Source organism: Anopheles coustani (genome assembly GCF_943734705.1).
Source record: "Anopheles coustani chromosome X unlocalized genomic scaffold, idAnoCousDA_361_x.2 X_unloc_29, whole genome shotgun sequence".
Classification (NCBI taxonomy): Eukaryota; Metazoa; Arthropoda; class Insecta; order Diptera; family Culicidae; genus Anopheles; species Anopheles coustani.
The window spans coordinates 47247-55000 of NW_026525136.1; the positions used below are offsets into that span (position 1 = coordinate 47247).

Consider the following 7754-nt stretch of genomic DNA (forward strand, 5'->3'; position numbering starts at 1 on the left):
TCTGGGACTTAGCCGATTTTTCTCTTCATATCATATGGATCCATCACTAGGCCATCTTGCTTGCTTGTGTGGTAACTTGGAAGTGTATTTCTGACAGACCCAATCTGGGACTTAGCCGATTTTTCTCTTCATATTATATGGATCCTGGACTTAGCCGATTTTTCTCTTCATATCATATGGATCCATCACTAGGCCATCTTGCTTGCTTGTGTGGTAACTTGGAAGTGTATTTCTGACAGACCCAATCTGGGACTTAGCCGATTTTTCTCTTCATATTATATGGATCCTGGACTTAGCCGATTTTTCTCTTCATATCATATGGATCCATCACTAGGCCATCTTGCTTGCTTGTGTGGTAACTTGGAAGTGTATTTCTGACAGACCCAATCTGGGACTTAGCCGATTTTTCTCTTCATATTATATGGATCCTGGACTTAGCCGATTTTTCTCTTCATATCATATGGATCCATCACTAGGCCATCTTGCTTGCTTGTGTGGTAACTTGGATGTGTATTTCTGACAGACCCAATCTGGGACTTAGCCGATTTTTCTCTTCATATCATATGGATCCATCACTAGGCCATCTTGCTTGCTTGTGTGGTAACTTGGAAGTGTATTTCTGACAGACCCAATCTGGGACTTAGCCGATTTTTCTCTTCATATTATATGGATCCTGGACTTAGCCGATTTTTCTCTTCATATCATATGGATCCATCACTAGGCCATCTTGCTTGCTTGTGTGGTAACTTGGAAGTGTATTTCTGACAGACCCAATCTGGGACTTAGCCGATTTTTCTCTTCATATTATATGGATCCTGGACTTAGCCGATTTTTCTCTTCATATCATATGGATCCATCATTAGGCCATCTTGCTTGCTTGTGTGGTAACTTGATAGTGTATTTCCGACAGACCCAATCTCGGACTTAGCCGATTTTTCTCTTCATATTATATGGTTCCATCACTAGGCCATCTTGCTTGCTTGTGTGGTATCTTGAAAGTGTATGTCTGACAGACCCAATCTCGGACTTAGCCGATTTTTCTCTTCATATAATATGGATCCTGGACTTAGCCTGTTATTAGGTTATTATATATGGATCCTGGACTTAGCCGATTATTAGGTTATTATATATGGATCCTGGACTTAGCCGATTTTTCTCTTCATATAATATGGATCCGGGACTTAGCCGATTATTAGGTTATTATATATGGATCCTGGACTTAGCCGATTTTTCGTTTCATATAATATGGATCCTGGACTTAGCCGATATTTCTCTTCATATAATATGGATCCGGGACTTAGCCGATTATTCTGTTCATATAATATGGATCCGGGACTTAGCCAATTTTTCTCTTCATGTGGTATCGTATGCCAATCGCTCACAAGTCATGGGATAAGGGTACTTGTGTTCTTCCATCTTCTAAGTCCCGCACGGGGACATCGTGATCGCCCCAAGTCCGGAATAGCGCCAAGTCAAGCCCCACGGTGGCCGTGCAGGACCTGTTAGCGGGGGCCCCACTGACAGCACTAATCCGGACTTAGAAATTATATCTTTCTAATCGAACACCACACACGCAACACCACCATACCACCATCTCCTTGCAAGTACCTAAGTACCCGCAACTCCATGGTGAAGGCAATGTCACTCCATCACCAACCTCTTTGCACTGCAAGCACTTGCGTACCCACAACACTCCGAAGAAGGCAACGGCGCACGATGCTCGACTCCACACACCACACCACACCACCGATGGCCAGCCAGCCAGCCAGCCCAGCTAAGGGCTAACCCACCAACCAACCACCAATGGCCTAGGCCAGCCGGATCCCACCTTCAAGTCCAAGCACAGCCAAGTGCAAGTACCGCCAAGTGTTCACCAACCAACCATCACACCAGGTCAGCCGGCCGGTACCCACCTTCAAGTGCCATTACCCTCGGGTGCAAGCTCAATCAAGTGTTAACCAACCAACCCGGCCAAGGCAGCCAACAGGCCGGCACCCTACAGCACCGACCCGCCATTACCACCTCAACCGTTGACCATGCAAGTGGCCTCGGACAACAGGTGACACCCGAAGTACATCCGAAGAGTGTATATCAAGTGTTTGTTCACCAAGTCCTCAACCAACCCCAAGTACCCGGAGGTACCCAGAGTGTTGGATCCGCCAACCACTACCAGCACTCCAAGTCCTTGCGAACCCAAAGTGTTTGCCCGGTAGGGCCATTGTATCACAACGCTTGCTACCATGCAAGTGGCCTCGAACAAGGTGACAGGGGTATCTTCACCAAGTTCTCAACCAACCCCAAGTACCCGGAGGTACCCAGAGTGTTGGGTCCGCCAACCACTACCAGCACTCCAAGTCCTCGCGAACATAAAGTGTTTGCCCGGTAGGGCCATTAGACCACAACGCTTGCTAACCATGCAAGTGGTCTCGGACAACAGGTGACACCCGAAGTACATCCGGAGAGTGTACAACAAGTGTTTGTTCACCAAGTCCTCAACCAACCCCAAGTACCCGGAGGTACCCAGAGTGTTGGGTCCGCCAACCACTACCAGCACTCTAAGTCCTCGCGAACCCAAAGTGTTTGCCCGGTAGGGCCATTAGACCACAACGCTTGCTAACCATGCAAGTGGTCTCGGACAACAGGCGATACCCGAAGTACATCCGAAGAGTGTATATCAAGTGTTTGTTCACCAAGTCCTCAACCAACCCCAAGTACCCGGAGGTACCCAGAGTGTTGGATCCGCAAACCCGTCCCGGCACTCCAAGTCCTTGCGAACCCAAAGTGTTTGCCCGGTAGGGCCATTGTATCACAACGCTTGCTACCATGCAAGTGGCCTCGGACAACAGGTGACACCCGAAGTACATCCGGAGAGTGTACAACAAGTGTTTGTTCACCAAGTCCTCAACCAACCCCAAGTACCCGGAGGTACCCAGAGTGTTGGATCCGCCAACCCGTCCCGGCACTCCAAGTCCTTGCGAACCCAAAGTGTTTGCCCGGTAGGGCCATTGAATCACAACGCTTGCTAACCATGCAAGTGGTCTCGGACAACAGGTGACACCCGAAGTACATCCGGAGAGTGTATATCAAGTGTTTGTTCACCAAGTCCTCAACCAACCCCAAGTACCCGGAGGTACCCAGAGTGTTGGATCCGCCAACCCGTCCCGGCACTCTAAGTCCTTGCGAACCCAAAGTGTTTGCCCGGTTGGGCCATTAGATCACAACGCTTGCTAACCATGCAAGTGGTCTGGAGTATAGGTGATACTGACATACCACCGAGATGGTACATCTAGTATTGGGTCACCAAAACCAAACCAACCCCAAGTATCAACCCGGCATACTCAGAGTGATGGATCCGCCAACCCGTCCCGGCACTCCAAGTCCTTGACGAACCGAAAGTGTTTGCCCGGTAAGGCCATTAGATCACAACGCTTGCTACCCCACGGCGAGCTAAACATGCAAGTGGTCTTAGGCAACAGGTGACACCCGAAATTCATCCGAAGATGGAATATCAAGTGTTTAATCACCAAGCCAGCATCCAAACACCAAGTACCCCGGGAGGACCCGATGCGTTGCGACCATCTCCAAGTTCTTGACGAACCCGCAGTGAAAGGCGGTAAGGCCTCTGGGCCGCAACGCTCGCATGTGTTAACCCGCAAACACCACTGACCGGTCGGTCCACCGCAAGGGTGGGTCCAACTAGTCCACACACGGTATGCCGCATGTGCCCCCCGGGGGGAGCACACCGCACACAACCACCAAGCATGGGTCGCCTGAAAGGATCGAAATGTACATCTCTCTTCAATGCGTAGCGCCCAGCCTGCAAACCCGTCGTTTTCGGGTGGTCTTAGGAGTCGAAACTATTCTTGGAAGATCGGCAAGCACAACGCCTTTTCCCACTTCAGGTACTTCGGCGAGCGCACTCGCGATAGGCTCAGTTTGAGGGTTTCCAATAAATGGAAAGAGTCTATAGAAGACTCAATCCGGTCTCGTGATGTTATTAGCCATCTAGCTAACGACTCCTATACATATACTACCAGCCTGGTTCGGTTACGACCTTAGAGGCGTTCAGGCATAATCCGACGGACGTAGCGTCATACCAAAGTCCGCTCGGACTAGTATTGAGCCATTGGTCCGTACCTGTGGTTCCTCTCGTACTGCACAGGAATTCCATTGAGATAGTACTTGCACACCAGTAGGGTAAAACTAACCTGTCTCACGACGGTCTAAACTTAGCTCACGTTCCCTTGAAAGGGTGAACAATCCTACGCTTTGTGAATTTTGCTTCGCAATGATAGGAAGAGCCGACATCGAAGGATCAAAAAGCCACGTCGCTATGAACGCTTGGCGGCCACAAGCCAGTTATCCCTGTGCTAGGGAATGGAGCAGGCATCGGGGGTGCCTTCGACGCGTAAGTCGGCCAGGCTCCGGTCCACCTGTGATGCTCCCGCACCATCGACGGAGGACGACAGGGACGAAGCAACGACATCATCATCACCATCGGCTGCGCTGTCGCTGACTCGGCCGCGAAAGGGAGGCAGTATCGCGCCATCGACAGCGGCGCCCACTCGGCCAATGGTAGTGCTGCAGCGAATGGCCCTGCAAGTCAGTGATATGGAGTTGTCCGAGGAGAGCGAAGAGGACGAGATGAACTCAACCGTCGTCCAGCAGGTGGCCGAAGTCCCGCAGCAGGAGCCGACTATCGCAAGCCTCAGCAGCGAGTTGAGGGAGCTCCGGGCAACCGTCGAGACTCTCCTCGCTAAGGTTAGCGAGATGGAGACGGGCCGGGCGACGGCAAAGGATGGCGACGCGGAGCTGAAGACAAAGCTGAAGTTGTTGTCTCGTGAAAATCAGGAGCTGAAGCGAGACAACATTAGCCTTCGTGAGCGTGCGGCAGCCAGCGAAAGAGAACTTATGCTGCTCCAAAGTGGACTCCACTCGATGGGAGAGTTGGCGGTAGCTACGCAGCAGCAACAACAACATGTCGTCGACTCCAGTGCTGTTGGGCAAAGCCAGCATCCACCTGGCGACACTCCCAAACGAAAGCGGACCCGGGCAAGGCGCGGCAAGAAAAAAGAGGGCGAACCGACGGGCATGAACGAAGTCATCACGCCTGATGTCCCCGAGATCCCGGTCGAGGCCGTCTTGTCCCAGGCCATGGCTCCAGAAAAGCCAAAACCGAAGGTAAAGAAAGCAGCGGCTGTGGCAACCAAGGTGCATGCGCAACCAGCATCCTTTGCTAAAGTCGTGGCCAAGGGAGACAAGAGAGCAGCACCACAGAAAGCGGGAAAGAGCGCTGCTAAAGTGGAGAGGCCTGCGGTGATCGTCCTCGAGGCCAACGAGGGCAAGGCCTTCCTCGACACATACAAGGCAGTGCGTTCCAAGACCAATGTGGATCAGTTCGTGGCGAGGGTTTGCCGCACAGGGGAGCGGAAGCTGTCGCTGTGGCTGAAGCCGAACACGGACTGCGAGAGTGTGCTGGCCGATGTCAGCGAAGCCATCAAGGAGGATGGAGTGGCCCACCTCCTTGTCGACAAGCAGACGGCCGCGATCACAGGAATCGACATGCTGGCGACTGTCGACGACTTGATTTCGGCGATTAAGCGACAGGCGGGGCTAACGGTTCCGGGCGAGGCAGTTCGGATGTGGCGGCGGTACGACGGGCTGCAGAAAGCCCATATCAAGCTGCCGCGCGGGCAGTGCCAGCTTCTCGACGGTCTCCGGGTCACCATAGGGAACACGAGTTGCGTCGTGCAGGCGCTCGCATCGGTCCCTGCAGGAGAGCAGCTCTGCTACCGCTGCTTTGGCAAGGGGCACCGCTCTCGCGAGTGCACCGGCCCTGACTACTCCAAGTGCTGCTTCCGGTGCGGATCGAAGCAGCACAAGGCCAAGGAGTGCAGCTCGGGCCCCAAGTGCCTTACGTGTTCCGGACAACATCAGACAGGTTCACCGGTTTGCAGCGGAAGTAGCCAGCCGTCATGTTCCCGCTAGTTTCGAACACCACTGTTAGAGGGCGTGACGCTGGGTTGAAGATCCTCCAGATCAACTTGGCGCGCAGCAGGGTAGCACAAGATCTCATGCTCCAGACCGCACGGGAGCAAAGGATCGACATTGTGCTGGCGTCGGAGATCTACCGTGTTCCACCCAATAACGGGAACTGGGCGGTGGACTCGACAGCGAAGGCAGCTGTTATTACGACCGGAGCCTTGCCCATACAGCGAGTCTGGGCAAGTAGGGTAGGACTGGTGTCGGTCCAGGTGGCAGGGGTGACCTTCATCTCTTGCTACGCCCCACCAACACCGGGATGGACGGACGAGGACTACCAGCGGCTGCTCGACGAGATCGATATCGAGGCCAGAGCACACCCCCTCGTAGTCTTGGCGGGCGACTTCAATGCCTGGCACGTGCGATGGGGCAGCGCGAGGACGAAGCCGCGTGGTGAAGATCTCGCCGAGGTCGTCGACCAGCTCGACCTGGCGATCTTGAACCGCGGCAGTGTGCCCACGTTCGTCGGCAACGGCAGTGCTACTGAAAGTGTGGTCGACGTGTCCTTCGCCAGTCCGGCCATTGAACCCGGTAACGACTGGCGGGTGCTCGACACTTTCACCAACAGTGACCACAGATACGTGAGATTCAGCGTATCCGCGACACCAGTCAGCAGCGCTTCACCACACCAGCAGAGGCAACCGCAACAACAGCACCAGCATCGCGACCGGCAGCGACAACGCGAGCAGATTGGACCGAGATGGAAGTTGCGTCAATTCCATCCCGAAGCCTTCCAGATCGCGCTCCAGGCTTCCGGGTTTACCGAAGCGGCTGTATCACCGGCGACTCTCACCGCTGGACTTACTAGAGCCTGCGATGAGGTGATGCAGAGGGCACCGCCAGCGCAGTTTTTGGTGAGACCGGAAATGTACTGGTGGACGCAGGAAATCGGCCTTCTCAGGGAGCAGTGCAAGTCATCTGAGGATGCGATTTTGACCGCCGGAACCGGTGCACAGCGAGAGTTGGCCAGAGAACGGCACAGGAGCTGTAAGAAGGAACTCGCCCGTGCCATCAAGGCAAGCAAGGACCGTAGCTTTGATGAGATGATTGCGGAAGCTGAGGACAACGTCTTCGGCACTGCCTACAAGGTAGTAACGTCACGCCTTAAGGGTAGCCGCGTCCCCCCGGAGCGAGATCCTGCGATTCTACAGCACGTCGTGTCGGAACTCTTCCCGGATCATGGCACTTTTGAGTGGCCTGCACCGGATCTGGTCGATTGGGGGCAGACAACGCAGGAGCCAGTGAGGGAGGTGTCGGATGAGGAGCTCTTGGCGATCGCGGCGCGGATGGTGCCCACTAAGGCCCCGGGACCCGATGGCATCATCAATGCGGCACTGAGGGTCGCTGTTCGCGAGCACACGGAGACGTTCCGCCGCGTGTTCCAGGAGTGCTTCGATCAATGCACCTTTCCCGCTGACTGGAAGCGACAACGACTTGCTTTGCTACCCAAGTTCGGAAGACCTCAGGGCGATCCGTCATCCTTTCGGCCTCTTGGGATGCTCGACGGATCAGGCAAGATCTTGGAGCGGCTGATCTTGGATCGCCTAAATGAACACCTGGAAGACCCAGATCACCCTCGCCTGTCGCCGTCTCAGTATGGATTCAGAAAGGGCAGGTCTACAATACAGGCGATTGAACGCGTTAAGGAGGCCGGCCAGCGTGCGATGGCCCACCGAATGACGGATCGGAGGGCTAACAAGTGTCTGATGGTG

General features: G+C 54.0%; 1 pseudogene; it reads right to left on the reverse strand.

The window, feature by feature from the left end:
- Window positions 1–3746: 3746 nt before the first annotated feature.
- Window positions 3747–7754, reverse strand: part of LOC131270429 (large subunit ribosomal RNA) — a 9693-nt pseudogene continuing 5685 nt past the window's right edge.